Source organism: Hyperolius riggenbachi, chromosome 10 (genome assembly GCF_040937935.1).
Source record: "Hyperolius riggenbachi isolate aHypRig1 chromosome 10, aHypRig1.pri, whole genome shotgun sequence".
Classification (NCBI taxonomy): domain Eukaryota; kingdom Metazoa; phylum Chordata; class Amphibia; order Anura; family Hyperoliidae; genus Hyperolius; species Hyperolius riggenbachi.
Window position 1 is genome coordinate 100,005,440 of NC_090655.1, and position 16,928 is coordinate 100,022,367.

The following is a 16,928-nucleotide window of genomic DNA, read 5'->3' on the forward strand; positions in this document are numbered from 1 at the left end:
CCCTATAGGATAAGGTTTTTTTGCTGTAGCTGCTGTAGAGCCCTAATCTCTAGCAGGAGCAGCCAACACCATGTGTAGCCAAAAACCATTAACCTCCCTGACGGTTTGTTAAAATCCGCCAGGGGGCAGCAAATACCTTTTTTTTTTATTTTATTTTTTTTATTTTTCATGTCTCGCTACATGATAGCCGCTGCTGAGCGGCATCCCCCCAGCCCCTCCGATCGCCTTCGTCGAACGGAGATCAAGAGATCCCGCCATCCCGCCATGGCGACGGGGCGGGATGATCAAAGGGGAATCCGATCCACCCCACAGCGCTGCCTGGCACCGATTGGTCAGGCAGTGCACGGGGTCTGGGGGAGGGGCGGCTGTGGCGACGGGTATAGCGGCGGATCGGCGGGTAGCGGCGGCGATCGGAGGTTATACGCAGCTAGCAAAGTGCTAGCTGCGTGTAACAAAAAAAAATTATGCAAATCGGACCCAGCGGGGCCTGAACGGTGCCTCCCGGCGGCATAGCCCGAGCTCAGCTCGGGCTTACCGCCAGGGAGGTTAAACCTAGCTAGCATATTTCATATAAACAGGTCAACGTATTCATCTGCTAGTTGTGATTAGTGTTTACAGCTATGCGGAAACATTATTTTACCGGTAGCAACACTCGTAGCCTGATTTAAAGCTGGATTAAACTCCGACATAACATTCAATAAAAACTTGTTTTCCTACTTTTTATTACTCATACAGTTTTCATATTTGCTTTTGTGCACAAGTATTATTGTCCATTTACATATAACAAGTTCCAAAGTATATATCATCTGCTCTGAAAGCTGCCATTGTGTTTTACTACATAGCTGCTATATTTATATATTATAATGAATCCAGTGATCACTTCTTATGTCTCTCTGGTTCTACAATGTGTGCAGATCAGTTTCAGCATGCTACTGGTTGTATACTAATTGTAGCTGACAAAGGCATGTAAGCAAAAGCTGATGTTATCACCAGTTTGGATGCATGGGGGGGGGGGGGGTTTGAAGCTTTCCACTGAAAAATTAAGTGCTGTGTTTAACTTTTTGAATGCTGTTCTGCTAAACAAAAATTGTGCTAGTATGTTTTATGCTGTAAATAATCTATTACAGCAAAGAGGAAATGCTTAGTTTCATGCCACTTCAAGCAGCTAAGTACATGGTTGTAATTTCCAATCCTTCAGCTTAGTGCAGTTGTTTAGACTGTAGATGCCTGATGGGATGCATTTGAACCCAGGAGGCAATGCAGCTATGATGTGTGGAAATATATATATATATATATATATATATATATATATATATATATATATATATATATATATATATATATATATATATATATAGATCTATATATATATATATATATATATATATATATATATATATATATATATATATATATATATATATATATATAGATCTATATATATATATATATATATATATAGATCTATATAGATCTATATATCTATCTCTCTCTCTCTCTCTCTCTCTCTCTCTATCTATCTATCTATCTATCTATCTATTATATATATATATATATATATATATATATATATATATACATATATATATATATATATATATATATATATATATATATATATGTGTGTGTATATATGTATATGTATATATATGTATATATATATATGTGTATATATGTATATATATAATATTCCCCCCCATGCAGATCACTTTTTACTTTGAATTTCTTCTGCCCTGTGCGACTCTTCAGGGCCACTTTGAAAATTTGTCCCGCCCCCGGTGACGTCACGCCGTACCGCTGCATTGATTGGCCGGAACAAGAGCGGGGCTATGGGGATCCCGGCGGCCACTGAAAGACAAAGACAGGCCAGGGAGAGCCAGTGGGAGATGCTGAAGTCCTGCTGCTCAGCGATCACGTGTGGGACTCCTAAACAGCAAAGAATTCCCTAGCCCGACCTGAGCTCGGGCTTACCGCTGGCAGCTAATTTTTCCTACCCCGAGCTCAGGTCGGGCTTACTGCCAGGGAGGCTACTGATTACTACTATTCAAAGCATCTATAGGAGTGACTATTACCAACATAGGACCAATAAAGAGCTAATACTGTGGTTGAGGGATGGCCCCTCTGGCCCAAGGGCCTCTAGTGCGGTCGCAACCACTACATCCCCTATCGCTACGCCACTGACCTCTCATTTAACACCCCCTATTTTCCAGGTATTGTGCATCCCACTGCCTCTGGATCTGAAGCAAAGGAAAGCTGAGACTCTCATTGTTCTAACAACGGTTTGATCTGACCAGAGGAGAATTTTTACAGGAGGCTTCCAAACTAAGGTCACTGATGACAGGTCCTCTTGTGCGGTCACCAGGATAATATGTACTGTGAGTACCATTATTAATATAAGCCTAGTTCCTTTCCACTTTAATCCCCTTTTTCTGCAATGCTGGTTGGGGGCAGGAAAAGTAAAGCTAATGATCATAGGGCTCTACTTCAGACCTGTATCTACCAACACGGTTTTGGTCAGGAGGCAGAGCACCATGCTTTTTTCTTCAATTAAAAAAAAAAACTTCAGTTATTAATATAATGTTTATTGGAACATGTAGTGATATTTTATAAACATTTTTCCTAACAAAAAAATAAAGAAAAGTAGGTTATTTGCTAATATCTCTGCAGCTATCGCCTGGACCATAAAACTCAGTAGTGAGGGCTGGGAATTACCTGGTGAATACAGCAATAGAGAGAAAAAGATTGGGTCTCAACCTGGATTTCACAATAATAGCTGAATGTATTAGTACTATAGCCACAACACAGCATTATGAATGCCTGGACTGATATTTCAGATTGAGTACACTTGCATGCCTGTGGCTCGCTTGGAAATATGAGTCTGTGATTAGTATTTTTTCCTGATCCTGGGAAATACCACATATTATAGAATTCATAAATCACCCCACTTAATATGAATGAAAGTAGCCCAGAGTAGGATTTTATTCATTCTTTTAGGAAAGAAAACTTCAATTGAAATTGATGGTGTGCTTACGGTAACTTGTTTCTTTTACAGTCATAGAGCAGTTTAACGTTCATTTGAATGTTTCCCACGTATTTATAGTAGTGTGTTTAAAAATGTTTTTTTGATCTGTAAAATTTCCTCTTTCAGAGAATCACTATGGAATCCAAAGAAGAGCTGCAGTAAAAGGAATATGGTTGTTAACTTTTACTATTTAAAGAACACTTGAAGTGGGAGTGATATGGAGTCTACCATATTTATTTTCTTTTCATTATTACCAGTTACCTGGCATCCCGCTGATCTATTAGGCTTCAGTAGTATGCAAGAAAGTACAATAGGTATGTTTTCCCCTTTCAAGGTTACTACATCTTGGGAACTTTTTCTAGAGGCTTTCTAATATCTGCTGCATCTCTTCAAGCTGCTGGATCTGGTGAGCATGACAGATTTTCTCCTTTGATTACTGCTTTATTGAATGCCTTACATTGTAACCAACTTAGTACTTGTTAGTAGAGTTTGGGGACAGGACTTAGGCCTCTTGCACACTGCATGCATTTCCAATTCCGATTCCGCTTTTTAATCGGTTTTTACCTCCGATTCCGATTTAGATTTTTAATCTTTACTGCATGCTGCGTTTTTGATCCGTTTTTCTGTTGAATGTATTCAGGGGAAATCCATCTACCTGTGTTAAAGTAAAAATTTGGAAAGGAGAATATTTAGATTTGTTATCCTTACTCCCAGGGCCGGCCCTAGACTTTTTGCCGCCTGAGGCAAAATTAGAAAAAAAAATATTAGTATTATGCTCCTGGCCCAAGTTTTAGGGCAAAGAGCAGGAGGTTTTGTACTTTTTTTTGTGTAAGTTGTTTTCCAGCCATCCCCTGGAACTGGAATGTGAGAGGTATGTGTGACAAAAGTCAAGAGGGCAATTCCTCTGAATTTTTCTCCGGAAACAATCTTTGGATGTTTTTGCCCTGCTAGAGACACATCTGAACCGTTCGATGCCCATGAATTGGGCTTATCACACCAATGGTATATTTCAGTCCAGAGTCTCTCTGCTGATTTCTAGACATACACCATTTCAACTCCTATACAACATTAACAAAATCATCGATGTAGAAGGCAGACATGTATTTCTTCATTGTCTTTTGTATAATGTTTCGCTATTGGTCCTTGCAGGAAGAAAAAAAAAATTGTATGTATGCATTTGTATAAAATGTACATTTCTCCCAAAGTAAAAAGAGCTATACATTACTTTTCTCCTATGTTGTTGTTACTTACAGTAGATAGTAAAAGTATGACAGAACTGACAGGTTTTGGACCAGTCCATCTCCTCACAGGGGATTCTCAGGGGTTTCTTTATTTTCAAGGGCACTTACTCAGTAGCAGTTGCTCTGTCCAACTGCCAAAGTAGTGTGCAAGTGGGTAGGAGGCCAGCTGACATGGATGCTTTGTATAGCTGCTTTCCAGTGAGAGCTTTTGTAAAGAATAAAGGCAATACTGAGAATCCCCCATGAGGAAATGGACAAGTCCAAAACCCTGCAGTTCTGTTAGACTTTTACTACCTCCTGTACTGTACGTGACAGTAACATACCAGAAAAATAATTCATAGCTCATTTTGCTCAGGGAGAAATGCACTGCTTAAATGTTTAATTTTTTTTGTGACAGTGGTATTTTAAAGGGGAACTTCAGCGTAAACAAACATACTATCATTAAGTTACATTAGTTATGTTAATTAAAATAGATAGGTTACCCACCCTGTTTTAAAACAGGCAAATGTTTGTTTTTTTCATGGGGGCAGCAATCTTTTTGGTTCAAAGGAGGTGACAGGGAGCATGAGACACAGTTCCCAACTGTCCTGTGTCCTGATCACCCCTCCCAGCTGTGCGCACTATCCTTCAAATCTCAAATTCAAAATAAAAAAAAAAACAAATTTGCACCAAAACAGCAGAAGGAGAACAACAACATCCAAAATCCCATCATACTTTGCACAGCATCAGGGGAAAAATGCCCGGGCAGTTCTGATGCTGTGAAACTGTTAAAGAAACACCAAGCCTTTTCAGTGCTGCTAAGTAGATTTTTAGTCTGGAGGTTTACTTTAAACACTTTAAAAATTGATACAGTGGAGGCTGAAAGAACAGCCTTGCTAGACCTTAAAGGGAACCTAAGCTGAGAGGGATATGGATTTTTCCTTTTAAAATAATACCAGTTGCCTGACTCTCCTGCTGATCCTGTCTCTAATGCTTTTAACCACAGCCCATGAACAAGCATGCAGATCAGGTGCTCTGACTGAAGTCAGACTGGATTAGCTGCATGCTTGTTTCAGGTGTGTGACTTAGCCACTACTGGAGCCAAAGAGATCAGCAGGACTGCCAGGCAACCGGTATTGTTTAGAAGGAAACATCCATATCCCTCTCAGTTTAGGTTCCCTTTAAGCAGATGAATGTGGCCTTTTCTAGAAACGGAATCCCTAGTGCATTTGATGATTTCATAGTTTAAACTTAAAAATAATGAGCAGTTACTGCTCGCTAAGTTCAACAGGAAGTGATTGTTGTCTAGGCAACACATTTATTAGTTTGGAGAACAGTGTGGAGCACTTGTAGTTAAAATCAGTAGAGAATCTCAAGCTCGCCCAGTGATTTTACAAAGTGAGGACTCTAGCGATTTTGGTAGCCAATAGACAAATCTCTCTCAGATCTAATTTAATCGGAGAGAGATCTGTTGGCTGCCATAGACCGCAGGCCGATTCGGAAATGATTTCAGCATGAAGTCTGTGGTAATCGGCCTTGTGGATCTTCCTCGTCCCCTCCGGCCACTGCCCCCCCACCCTTGTGGCCAATGTAGTTGTACTTTACCTGCCACACTTCCCTTCTGGATTCACTCCCCATGTGGCTGCCAGCATTCTAATCGTCAAACACGTGCTCTCCATGCAATGCGCTGGTAACCGTTGGGTCACAAATCCAGAAGAGGATGGTGGACACCGGACCGGTAAAGTATAACTGAACATGGTGCTGGGGGGTACATGTACATTAGAGGGGACATCGGCCGGGGGTTTACAGCTCGTTTGTGATTATCGCACGCCATTACCGCCACGCACACCATCGAGTATGTTGGCCTGAGATTTTCCAGCATGTCAGCCCAAAATAGGTTGCATCATCGATTGGGCATGCTTTTGGCGGCACCAATTTTCATCTAATTCGATACTGAATCGGATGGTCAATCAGTCACCAAATCTACAGATGTATGACCACTTATAGACAATACTCCTTTTAGCTCATAATTATTCCCTTTTAAACAATGCACATTGTTCTACAGATCCTTTTCTTCTAATACATTTGGCCATACACCCTGTACTGTCAGCATCTCATATTAATGCAGAGAACTGATCATCCCTCTTGCCCAAATCGTATACAAATGTTAAATGGTTTGCAGATAAATTGAGTGAATTTCAAGATCCGTGAGTATGGGCAAAATCAAAATTAGATTGTGTACTTTTCAATGTTATTATTGGAAGTGAGCTGTTTATTTCTACAAGGTTAAAAGTGAGATAGTATTGAAGAAATGTTCACGTGTTATGCAGTATTGTTGTGTTAGTAAGTTTAACCATCTAGGGTCAAGATATATAAGAGATACAAGATATACACTGCTTAAGCTAAGCCTATTTTATACGCAAAATGTTAATCACATAGTGTTCACACATATCTAATAAGCTGATCAATAATATACACTTTATTTCAGATTGTATAACCACAGGGGGCATCTCTTGTGCCTGCTACTACCACATATAACCACAAGGGGCATCTAGATATCCCTATCTAAAAATAAAGGGTGAGGTAATGTTATAAAAAGAACATGACTTCATGAAAAATCCCCTACCCCGACGCCATATTGGAAAAATTACAATAAAAAGGCCTGGCAGGCTAGCACATTGGGAGATCAAGCCTGAAACTCTACTGAGATGATTGAGGCCTAGCAAGAGACTACCTTCCATTGTGATTCTGAAACCCAAGAGAGGTAATATGCAATTATTCTTGGTGAATTCTTTGACAATTAGTCTATGCAAAAGTTAAAGACTTGTCTTTTTAAACTTCAGCAGTTTTTTGAGTTTTAGATAACTTTTTTTCTATGCTGTGAGTTTTACTATTCAAACGCAATTGCAAGCTTAGAAACAATTATCAAGCTTTGAAGGATTAAGATATATCTACTTTAAGTTCTTTATATAAGAATAGAACTTCATATATCATCTTTTAAGGATAAAGCTATATTGTGTGTACTATACACTGTTCAATCTCGAGACAACAATTATCGATGAAGGATAAAAGCTACAGCAGAAAATTTGCTATATTGAAATGGACTCTTTTAACTAAAGGAACTTTGAAAATGTATTTTTGGATGAAAATGTATTTTTTTTGGATGAATTGACAACAACTAGAGAGATATATATTCCTGTATATAAATGCTTTATCTATTTTTCTTAACAAGATAATTTTATAAAATTCAACAGCTGAGTGTTGCGTTTTTCTTTCAGAGGTAAAACTGTTAACCTATAAATATTCTGTTTATAGTGAGATACGCACCCACTACTGTCTAATTTTGGTTATGACGCTTTAAAGGCTGGTCCTTTACTGAGTTGGTAATCATTTTAAGCAGATATCGATCAGATATTTGACAGTACAAGCATGCAGATCAGGAGTTTGACTTAGAGAGTACCTGAGATGAAAAAAAAATGAAACATACCTGGGGCTTCCTCCAGCCCCCTCTTTTATTGTGTCGCCGCCCTCCTCCGCTACCAAGATCTTCCGCTACAGGTCCTGGTTATTCGGCCAGTCGGCACAGGTGCAGTCTGGTGGCACACGCTCACCTGGGCTGCGCATGCGCACTATGCTGCGACTGTCTAAGGTACCGGTACCCATAGCAGAAAATCAGGCGGGGGCGGAGGATGTTTTTTTACATCTCAGGTTTACTTTAAGTTTAACTGCAGAATGTTTTCTTATCTGGTCAACATTAATGATAGAATCTTTATTCTTCATACATCGCCATTCATATATTATTAAAACATCAGGATTCATGTTATGCTACATCACTGTGACCACCAGAAAACTGGAATGGTAATACACTACAAAACTAGTTTCTAAAACTATTCATATTTCATATTGTGTCAACACACACCAAAAAGACAATAAAAGGCATGCTTCACTTTATTTATGTTTAACATTTTAATGAACAAACAGGAAATTGCATTTCTAAAATATTACAACAGGTAGAAAATAACAAATCTGTTTCGGATATCTTGTAATAATGTTTAGATTTTAGTCTGTTGAGTATTGTAAAAAGGTTTATTGCAAATTGTATGAAAAGAAAACATTATAGAGTTTACTGAAAATCAAACTGGGTAAAAAGCTATTTAAAATAAAGCAGCAACTTACATTTTAATAACATAAGTATAAAATTTTTAAAAAAAACGGAAATTAAAATAATCTTCTGTATCACAAGAATTGTTCTCTTTAGAACTGTAATTTTAAAGAGGTTCCCCCATTTGACAAAAGTGAATGCAGATGTTCCTACTATTCATCAATGCTGTCTCATTTTCATAGTACAGAATGTCTGGGGGTGGAATTCACTGTGGCATGGGTGTGCCAGTGGCAAACTTCCTTCCCTTAATATCCAGAAAGACCTTTTGATCTGAGGTCAGCTGGCCATTGGCGTTAGTGAACCAGTTAATCTCAATGTGAATGCTTTCTCTGTTATGAACTTCATCTCTGTTGGCCAGCTGACCTCAGGTCAGGGCTCATGCTGAGCATTGTGGGATAGAAGTTTGCCATAGAAGAACCAAAGTGGTGCCAAATTCTGTCCCTAATTATGTTTAACTATTAACAGTACCATCTATGACCTCTGAAGCTAAACGAGATAAACAGAGGAACACCAAGAGCCCCAATAGTGTAGTATGTATTGACAAAGGGGATAATGACAAAGAGTAATAGTTGTTATACTCACAAGCATGGGTCACCAATAGACAACCACTGTAAAGGCAGGTGGGGAGATTATCCTGACCCCACTCAGGAATAAGAAGTCGCTCTCTGTAGATAGTAGAAAAGGGTCGCAACCCTCCACCCAGGGTGGATACAATATTATATAGGAGAGAACAGAGGCACTAAAAGGATAAAAGGGGTTTTAAAGGAGCTTAAAAGCCAAAAATTTGGTAATTAGAGGAGGCAGTGATGGACTTACCTCCTCCAAGCAGACACAACACGACTGTACATTCAGTCTATTTATTAACGAACTCTAGATAAAACAAAGCAACGCGTTTCACTGGTCAGCGCCCGCTTCCTCAGGCAATAGAAAAAGGAGTTACAGCATCTAGCAAAACAAACAACACTCGGCACCTCTGTCTCTGAAGCTAAAGGCAACCATTCACTACGGTACTAGACTCTTTTAATAGAATATTATTATAATTAAACTTTATTTATAAAGCCCTAACACTTTACACATCACTATACATTAGATAGGGGAGACATTTCAACATTAAACAATATTACACAGGGACATTACAGCGTTACACAATGGTACATAAAATAGAGATCAAACCATGAACCATGGTGTGCAGATTGCAATATAGGGATAAATATAGCAGAAGAGTCCATGTGGTGGCGGGGAAGCACATGGGGAGGGGGGCCCTTCCAATCATGGGGAGGAGGGCTTACAATCTAAGGGTTAGGGGAGAGGGACATATAAGAGGGGGTGGGGTGTATGGTCAAGGGAGGGGTTTGGAGTTATGAAGATGGTAGGTAAGCAATGGTGAACAGTTTTTAAAACCTGCTTGAATGAGTTGCAGGTGGGGGCAAGCCTGATGGGGAGAGGGAAGAAGTCCCATAGAGAAGAGGCTGCTCTGGAGAAGTCCTAGAGACTCCCAATTCAACATATTGTGGTTGATGCACAACATTGGTGTGATACTGCCGTGCACAGACAGTGCATAGAAGTATTACCCTTATTTCCGGCAGCAATTACCGTGAGTTACACTATTTGCGTCATCCCCAGTACTCAATTAGCGCGACCATTACTACAGTAATGCTCATTATTAACACATGTTATCTACCAATAGTCGAGCTACTTAAGTACCGCGGGTTGCGCTAATAGTGTAACTTGCGGTACCTTCTGCCAGAAATAAAAATAATACTGATGTGCTCTGTCTGAGTATGGCAGTATAACCGCAATGTTCTGAATCAACCACTAAATACAATAAAAACCTTGAAATCAATGAAAATCTCTACAAAAAATATGATGACTTCTGATATTCAGCTATTTTATTGATCAAGCAATAGCTGGAAAGGCCATTCATGCTGTAATCAGGTGGGGGGGGGGGGGGGGGTGCAACACTGTGAGAAGTAGATAAAATCATATTTAATTTAAAGTCTTTTAACTTTCTGAGTGGTAAAATAAGTTATTTTTAACTGTCTAAAGTGAGAAAGCACCTTAGGTTTAGAACCTTAGGAAATGTTTATTAAATCACGGCAGCAAAGTCTGTAGTGGAACTCTGGCTCATTCTCCAGGTTGCTGGGAATAACCTACCCCCAGGGCCGGATTTACCTCACAGGAGCCTCTAGGCACAGATATCCTAGCACCTAATGCTAGGTGTACACCATACAATTTTCTGGCAGATTTATCTGCCAGATCGATTATTTCCAACATGTCCAATCTGAATTTCGATCAATTTTTTTTTTCTCTAGTTTTTCCGATCGATTTCCGTTCACTTCTATAAAAAAAACGACCAAAAAAAGATTATAAACAATCGAAAAACAAAAAATAGATCGAAATTCAGATCGGACATGATGGAAATAATCGATCTGGCAGGTAAATCTGCCAAAAAATTGTATGGTGGATACCTAGCATTAGACTTGTCCCCCTCCATGATCCTACAAACCTCCACCCAACTGCAGCGCAAGTGTGCTGGCTGACCCAGCTGTCACTTCTCCCTTACATCCCTTGCCCGTCATAGATGGTGCCCTCCATATTAAGTAGCTAGAGGTGCACCAAAGTATTAGGCAGCTAGAGGAACCTCAGTATTAAGTAGCTAGAGGTGCCTTTGACTGAAAGGAGATCTTGTCAGTGGAATGCTGAGAGCAGGGTGAGTAACCTCTCATTTACACTCTCATCAGGACTCTGCATAGGGAAAGATTGAGGGAGGCACTCGGGGAGGGGAGTGAGACACCTTTCAATCATCAGGCACGTGCCTACAGTGCCTTATGGTAAGTCTGGTCCTGCCTGTCACATCGTGTAAGTACCTTCAGAAGCAGCATGCAAGTGTACCTAAGAGTACTGCTGCTGTGTTATAGAAAAGGGTGGTCACACCAAATATATAAATATTTTTTTTTTTGTCTTTTTAGTGTATGGAGGAGGTTTTGAAGAAAATTGGTTTGGCCGTAAGCTGCACCTGTCAATCAAGTATTGCCTTGACCTCCTTGGCAAAATCTATGAAGACCTGGTCAACAAATGTCTATGGTGCGGCCAAAGAAGATTGAAAAATGTGAAGATTGCAGGAGAATTAATTACTGAGGTTGCCCTAGATGGTGTGAAAACTTCGGCAAGTGTCACTGCTAAAAGCCCTAGTTGAGTATACAATTATAAAAACAAAACCTGAGCTGACTGCAAATTAAAATGTATGTAATAGAGATATCCAAAAAGAATCACAAATATTCCCTTCACCAAAACTCTAAAATTCTACTGCTAGGTCACCGACCTGATAAAATAAAATGTATGTAATAGATGAACTGCGCCTGAGGCTGAGCCTTGGAAGTAGACTTTTAAGAGTCTGTTTGGGTCCCAGAAGTGCCTGTTTTGAGTTTAAAAATAAAATCTTCTATGAACTCATCATACACCTAACAGAATACCTTGGGGTGTCTTCTTTCTAAAATGGGGTCACTTGTGGGGTTCCTATACTGCCCTGGCATTTTAGGGGCCCTAAACCGTGAGGAGTAGTCTTGAACCCAAATGTCTCAAAATGTCTCAAAATGACCTGTGAAATCCTAAAGGTACTCATTGGACTTTGGGCCCCTTAGCACAGTTAGGCTGCAAAAAAGTGTCACACATGTGGTATCGCCGTACTCAGAAGAAGTAGTATAATGTGTTTTGTGGTGTATTTTTACATATAACCATGCTGGGTGGGAGAAATATCTCTGTAAATGACACATTTTTGATTTTTTTTACACACAATTGTCCATTTACAGAGAGATTTCTCCCACCCAGCATGGGTATGTGTAAAAATACACCACAAAACACATTATACTACTTCTCCTGAGTATGGCGATACCACATGTGTGACACTTTTTTGCAGCCTAGGTGCGCTAAGGGGCCCAACGTCCTATTCACAGGTCATTTTGAGGCATTTGTTTTCTAGACTACTCCTCACGGTTTAGGGCACCTAAAATGCCAGGGCAGTATAGGAACCCCACAAGTGACCCCATTTTAGAAAGAAGACACCCCAAGGTATTCCGTTAGGGGTATGGTGAGTTCATAGAAGATTTTATTTTTTGTCACAAGTTAGTGAAAAATGACACTTTGTGAAAAAAACAAAAATCCAATTTCTGCTAACTTTTGACAAAAAATAAAATCTTCTATGAACTCATCATACACCTAACAGAATACCTTGGGGTGTCTTCTTTCTAGAATGGGGTCACTTGTGGGGTTCCTATACTGCCCTGGCATTTTACGGGCCCAAAACTGTGAGTAGTCTGGAAACCAAATTTCTCAAAATGATTGTTCAGGGGTATAAGCATCTGCAAATTTTGATGACAGGTGGTCTATGAGGGGGCAAATTTTGTGGAACCGGTCATAAGCAGGGTGGCCTCTTAGATGACAGGATGTATTGGGCCTGATCTGATGGATAGGAGTGCTAGGGGGGTGACAGGAGGTGATTGATGGGTGTCTCAGGGGGCGGTTAGAGGGGAAAATAGATGCAATCAATGCACTGGGGAGGTGATCGGAAGGGGGTCTGAGGGGGATCTGAGGGTTTGGCCGAGTGATCAGGAGCCCACACGGGGCAAATTAGGGCCTGATCTGATGGGTAGGTGTGCTAGAGGGTGACAGGAGGTGATTGATGGGTGTCTCAAGGTGTGATTAGAGGGGGGAAATAGATGCAAGCAATGCACTGGCGAGGTGATCAGGGCTGGGCTCTGAGGGCGTTCTGAGGTGTGGGCGGGTGATTGGGTGCCCTAGGGGCAGATTAGGGTCTAATCTGATGGGTAACAGTGATAGGGGGTGATTGATGGGTAATTAGTAGGTGTTTAGAGGAGAGAAGAGATGTAAACACTGCACTTGGGAGGTGATCTGATGTCGGACCTGCGGGCGATCTATTGGTGTGGGTGGGTGATCAGATTGCCCGCAAGGGGCAGGTTAGGGGCTGATTGATGGGTGGCAGTGACAGGGGGTGATTGATGGGTGGCAGTGACAGGGGGTGATTGATGGGTGATTGACAGGTGATCAGTGGGTTATTACAGGGAATAACAGATGTAAATATTGCACTGGCGAATTGATAAGGGGGGGTCTGAGGGCAATCTGAGCATGTGGGCGGGTGATTGGGTGCCCGCAAGGGGCAGATTAGTGTCTAATCTGATGGGTAACAGTGACAGGTGGTGATAGGGGGTGATTGATGGGTAATTAGTGGGTGTTTAGAGGAGAGAAGAGATGTAAACACTGCACTTGGGAGGTGATCTGATGTCGGACCTGCGGGCAATCTATTGGTGTGGGTGATCAGATTGCCCGCAAGGGGCAGGTTAGGGGCTGATTGATGGGTGGCAGTGACAGGGGGTGATTGATGGGTGATTGACAGGTGATTGACAGGTGATTGACAGGTGATCAGGGGGGATAGATGCATACAGTACACAGGGGGGGGGTCTGGGGGGGGTCTGGGTAGAATCTGAGGGGTGGGGGGGGTGATCAGGAGGGGGCAGTGGGCAGGGGGGGGGATAAAAAAAAATAGCGTTGACAGATAGTGACAGGGAGTGATTGATGGGTGATTAGGGGGGTGACTGGGTGCAAACAGTGGTCTGGGGGGTGGGCAAGGGGGGTCTGAGGGGTGCTGTGGGCGATCAGGGGGCAGGGGGGGGAAATCAGTGTGCTTGGGTACAGACTAGGGTGGCTGCAGCCTGCCCTGGTGATCCCTCGGCCACTGGGACCACCATGGCAGGAGGCAGCCAGTATAATAGGCTTTGTATACATTACAAAGCCTATTATACAATGTTTCAGCGGCGATCAGGGTGCTAGTAACCCGCCGGCGCTTCTGAACGGCCGGCAGGTTACAGCGAACGGTGGGCGGAGCCAGTCCCCGGCGGCTGATCGCGTCACGAATGACGCGATCGCCGCATAGCCACTCCCGCAGCCGCCCCCGCCGATAGGCGTATTGCGGTCGTTTGGGCCCGGACTTTGCCGCCGCCCATCGGCTGGGGGCGGTCGGGAAGTGGTTAAGACACTGCACCATAGACCTGAAGAAGCAGGCAGGTCCCGCAAAACACGTAGAGTCTGGTGTCAATTAAAATACATTTCTATACCTTCAGTCTGAAGCAAGACTGTTTCATCATCCACTCAGAAGTGATTGCATACTTTGGAGTGCCTCCTCCCAATTTGTATATTTACTCTAAAACGTATTAGATAAGGCATGGGATTAAAGCAGACATAATGTGTATTCAATTATATAATTACAAAGTAGCCTAATCCACTGGGAAGTTGTTCGATCGACAGTAGACGTAAAACAAGGTATAATTAGAGGCTCCTATGGAGACTGCATATCAAAAAAGAAAAGGAAGTAAGACAAGGAAAGAAAAGAGACAAAGGAAAGAGCAAGATTAGCAGCATCAAGAGACTATCAGGTGCATATCGATAGATCATACATGTCTATTTGTGCTTTACAGACCTGCCTCCCAGCCAGAACAGACACTGATTTTAAGATGACATTTTTTGGTTGATGGGCCCACAAACCCCAGCGCTGATCCACTTACATGGGTGAGCAGTGTTCTGGACCCTGAATCATGGGACCACGTGGTGAAGTCTTGGCCAACAATGAGGGTGCAGCAGGTTCACAGAAGTGTAGGATTACAATGAACTATTGTAAGATGGAACTTCTCTGAAAACAAACCATAATGAAGTGATACAAATGGAAGTTACAGTTTCCTAATTCCTAAGCTGCCTTTTGTCACAGGGCCTTGACAGTTTTCCTTTATACCTGCAGAATGGCTGTGATTTGTAATGGTGGCTATACATGTGGTAGATTTTCTGGTAGAGTTGATCTCCTTCATCAAATCTGCCATTGATCTATTGACCCCTGCAAACCCAACTTATAAAATGTTGATTGAATTTGGGCAGTTTATCAATCAAAAGAAGAATCGGACAGATTCAGGCCATCCCGTACCCTCGCAATCAATCTCGGATCCTCCTTTCCCCTGCTGCCAGCTACTTTCCTTTTGCCGACAGGCCCGGCCATGCGTAGCCTTGTACACGGTCCCGTCCGCAATAGCATCCTGCACAGAGCGCTGTTGCGGACAGGAACTCTCAGAAGGAGATGCGTGGCCAGGCCTGCTCAGGAGCAATAAGCCTGTTGGCTGAAAATGACAGTAGCTGGTGGCGGGGGACAGGAGGATCCGAGATTGACTGTGAGGGCACCGGATGGCTGCAGGGGGCTGGTAGAAGCCCCAGGTGAGTAAAACTGATTTTTTTCTTAGGCTTAAGTATCCCTTTAAATTCCACCAACAGTTCATGCTTTCTGGTTGTGTACCCAGGTAATGTCATAAACTGATAAAGGGTTTAAATTGCCACGTTACCAGTTCACTGAGCAAACTGCTGAGCTGGCAGATCAGATAATCAAATATGAGGTTATTATCTGTTGGTTTAAATAGAAATGGATCCAATCTGAGTCTAAGCTCGGTCAGAGTGATCCAACAAGCACTGTTTATCAGCTGAGTTAAGATGAAATGCAATAACAAGCATTAGATTAGTTATTGGGAATGCCAAATCCTTGTTTCCTTTCCACCAGTTGTGCTGCCCATTGTCCTCCATTTTCCTTTAAGTTTATCACATCAATGTTACACATCTTGCAAATACTGTACAGTATATGTTTTCTTCACTTATTTCAGTGAAAATGCAGATATATATTTTTGCTTGACCAATTATCTGGCTTTTTTTTTCTTCTCTAAGTAAACTGCAGAAGGACCAGGTGCCATATTAGTGTTTTTTCTCACAAGTCCTTATTAGCATTACAATGCTATATTAATATTGGTGTCTTTAAAAAAAATAATGTTGTCTCCTTTCAGAAGTCTTTCTGTAGTGTGGTTTTTGTGATGATGCCTTCTGTGCTGCAACCTAATTATCTGGTCAAAGGGCTATACAGCGAAGAGATAGAGCAAGTTAAAGTTTAACCCGCAGGATTGTAAACCATACCTGGGGCCAATGAACCTTTGGAGTTTGATATGATTAAGGAACAACCAGAGGTACACGTCTCAAATTCGCCATAATCAAGCAGAACCTGCTGGTGGTGATCTCTGCAATTTGCTCAGGTAAGTTCAGAGCCTTTCTGCACCTATAAAATGGATCTTAAAACAGCTAAGCTAACATAAAAGCCAGTAAAACTAAATGTGTACACAAATGAAACCTGGCATGCAGCATATTCTGGAGCACCAGAAATATATGAATGGCAGTTCTCTGTGCAAATAGAAGCTCGTGTAAGAGAAAGCTGCCACTTATCTGTAAGTTACACATACAGCACAATATGTTACCCTTTGTCAAACTGTCAGCTAGCGGAAGTGAAGATCCTAATAGGCAAGAATCAGCATAGGTAATACGTAACACTTGCCTATAATAATTATCTGTCAATATAGTGCATTTCAAATTTTGGCGCACAATATTTCTTGACGTCAAGACTAATTTCAAAGCTGTGTTATTTCGGGTTTTATGA

The 16,928-nt window shown here is 41.5% G+C and overlaps 1 protein-coding gene across 2 annotated transcripts in view; it reads left to right on the plus strand.

Moving 5' to 3' along the window:
* The first annotated feature begins 16,450 nt into the window (after window positions 1-16,450).
* A1CF (APOBEC1 complementation factor) overlaps window positions 16,451-16,928 on the plus strand; it is a 93,037-nt gene continuing 92,559 nt past the window's right edge. For both annotated transcript variants that reach the window (XM_068258551.1, XM_068258552.1), the window contains exon 1: window positions 16,451-16,530. The gene's annotated coding sequence lies outside the window, so the exon portion shown is untranslated. The remainder of the gene's footprint in view (window positions 16,531-16,928) is intronic.